The sequence below is a fragment of the Triticum dicoccoides genome, unplaced genomic scaffold, assembly GCF_002162155.2.
Source record: "Triticum dicoccoides isolate Atlit2015 ecotype Zavitan unplaced genomic scaffold, WEW_v2.0 scaffold231409, whole genome shotgun sequence".
Lineage (NCBI taxonomy): Eukaryota > Viridiplantae > Streptophyta > Magnoliopsida > Poales > Poaceae > Triticum > Triticum dicoccoides.
The window spans coordinates 1-2966 of record NW_021245910.1 but is presented as its reverse complement, the minus strand read 5'-3'; the positions used below and the strand labels follow the sequence as shown (position 1 = coordinate 2966).

The 2966-nt window shown below is 36.2% G+C and overlaps 1 pseudogene; it reads right to left on the bottom strand.

Annotated features, from left to right (window-relative positions):
* Nucleotides 1–316: 316 nt before the first annotated feature.
* On the bottom strand, nt 317–789 carry LOC119345383 (annotated as a pseudogene).
* Between the last annotated feature and the right edge of the window lie 2177 nt (nt 790–2966).

The following is a 2966-nucleotide window of genomic DNA, read 5'->3' as shown; positions in this document are numbered from 1 at the left end:
TTTTTCATACAACGCACATCAAAACGTATTTCAAAATGAAGTTTTAGACACATCTATATACTTACTTATGAACTTATCTTCATATATTTTTGAATCTAAAAAACAGGATTTTGTATTATTTTAAAATTCTCTCTCCATTGAGGGAGAGCGCCAAAAAGCATCACCCATGGCATTGTGAGTTCAGATGACAAGCAATGCTACTTTGTTCATTGGAGTTTGTACTAATTAACCGCAAAAAATCTGCATAACTGCATGTCTTAGTTGACCCATGTGGCGACATCTCATGTTATTCAGCATAGAGAAGAATAGTATTTACCTTACTGTTGTTGCGATGGTTTTGGAACCAGAACTTGACCTATTGGGCACTCATGCCAAGCCTCTCACTAAGGGTCTTCCAGAGTTTCTCATCTGGATAAGGGATTTCCCAGAAGACACTACAGATGACGTTAATGAAAATGCATTAGTAAACATCATCATCGATAGGTAAGAAACAATGATTGAGTATGTATTGTACGCTACAAGTTGTTGGATCTGTTCTCTGCCGAGATGGTGATACTTGGTACGCCTTGACTCCATCCTCTGCTGACTGTATGTTCCTCCATTGTTGTTTCCATTGTTTCCAGCAACAACATTGGTATTATCAATCATTCCCACGTTGGCAGTGGCTCCAACTAGACCATATGTCTCATCACCATGGTCGTGCTGCAATAGGTGGCTGTGTTCACTTGTTATGAAGGGGTCAAGATCATTGAGCACAACACTGTTGTATTGCGGCGACTCCCCGTCCATGGTGATCTATTGTCATGAAACAAAATGTTTATTCCCCTATATACAGTTAAAGGCAACAGTAAGCTAATATTTACGAAAACATGTAGAAGTGAAAAATGAAACCACATAGAAGGAAACGTCATACAGAAGACTACGTCTCCCACTACATTTAGGTTTCTGTGCCCACATTAGTCGGATGGTACTTCACTTTAAAAATAATTTAAATTCGTCCATAGGAGTTCCCGACACCGATCTCGATGTAAGCATGTAGACTTTAATAATGCTGTAGTTGACATACTTTCTTGACTTCACGATAGTATATTCATGATTACCTTGGGCTGATTACGTAAAAAAAATCGAAACAAGTATGCCCTACATAGTAATGCAAAACTATTACTTTCTCATCTCATCATGTTCTTTTATTTTCATCCAGATAAATATACCTATCTATATATATACATTTGGATCTATCTACATATTCCATATATGTGGTATATTTAGATAAGGAGGACCTACGTACAATAAAAATGAGCACCAACTACTCCTACAAATTATAGAAGCGAGATATTAAAATGTACTATGTGTGGGAAATCATATTAACCATAAATAATAGCATCATATGCACAATAATACAATCAGATCTATGTTATCTCCAATATTTTACCTTTGGAACATTAGATTACATTATAGCAAGATGCTAACGATCTCTCAAGAAAAACGATGAAACACTACTTTCTACGTGTATCTACTCATTCCATCACACATGTCATGGAGAATACGTGCCTATCTTTTGAAGTTAAATATCATGGGACAATTAGACTATAACTGTATAAATATTACTTGATGAAAGGTTTGAGGAAATACCGTTGACTTCGGTAGTCGTCTTCCTTAGAACTTCGATAGTTATGATCATCAGAATTTAAAGTTGTGGGGAGCATGTGGAATTTAGGCTATTGGACCCATGATTAATGCAAGCAATTACTTGTATCCAAATATAGGCTTAGATATCATGGATTTTGACAATTGGGGCATATCTTATATATTGGTTATAATTAAAGCTCATTAAGTATATTTACGGAGTGAATATTGGGATATTGATAAAAATACATTATGTCATTTATACAATAGAAAATGAGTGGTTCAGATTACTAATAGAAAAGAACAACTGAGAACCATAATAAGTTTTTGATCTAGATGACACATATGGACATAAAGGGTTCATCTGCCAATACTACATAGAGAGTATGTTTTTTAAGGCATAATTTTCGGTCTATTCATCAAATGTGAAGGCAACACAATAGAGAACACCAACAATAACATGCATCCAAGTACAAGGCTTACATGCCATGGATTTTTGAATGTTGCCGCATGGCCCATATATAGGGCATAATTAAGGCACATTGAGCATGTTTGATAATTGAATATTGGCATATTTTAAAAAATTCCTATATTAATAAGCCAATAGAAAACGGGTGGTTTAGATTACCAATAGAGAAGAACTAAAGAGATCCATATTATGTTATAGATCAAAATGATATGCATGGACATAAAGACTTTTTCAGGAAATACAACATGCATAGTATTTTTATGTGTGCGAAAAACTTCCGATCTATTCGTCAACTGTCATGGTAGCACTAAGAACACCAATACATCTGGGTCCATAGACAACATGAACAGGAATGAGCCGAAGGCACGCCACCTTCATCGCTTCTCGCTCACCAATGCCAAAAAAACTTATTTTTGTAGACAATAAGGAAGACATCATTAAACCAATTAAGGAGTGCTATAATGGTGGCCAAGCAGCTACGCCACTTGGCGCATGCTGGTTGGTTACGGTGAGAAAGTTTTTGATTTTTTTAGCTTTTTCTAAATGACTGTGAGACTTTTCCCTTTTTCTTTTGAGAAAAGTTTTTCTAGGATTTTTCTTTTTCTTTTTGAGATGGATGTGATGTCCGTGTGACGCGAGAATGTTTTTTTGTAATTTCGAGATGAAGGTGAGGTGCGCACAACTTCCTCTCTAGCGGCCCTCAATGGCGGGCCCCAATCACTAGTGTTAATTAAGGACCCACATCTCGAGAACACCTAAGCAACAACAGTTGCCGGCGAAGAGAAGCGTATATCATGATTCATGAATAAGCATCTAATAGATTACTCACACCGTGTTTGTTTCATCATTGGAATGCACTGCTTGACTTTAT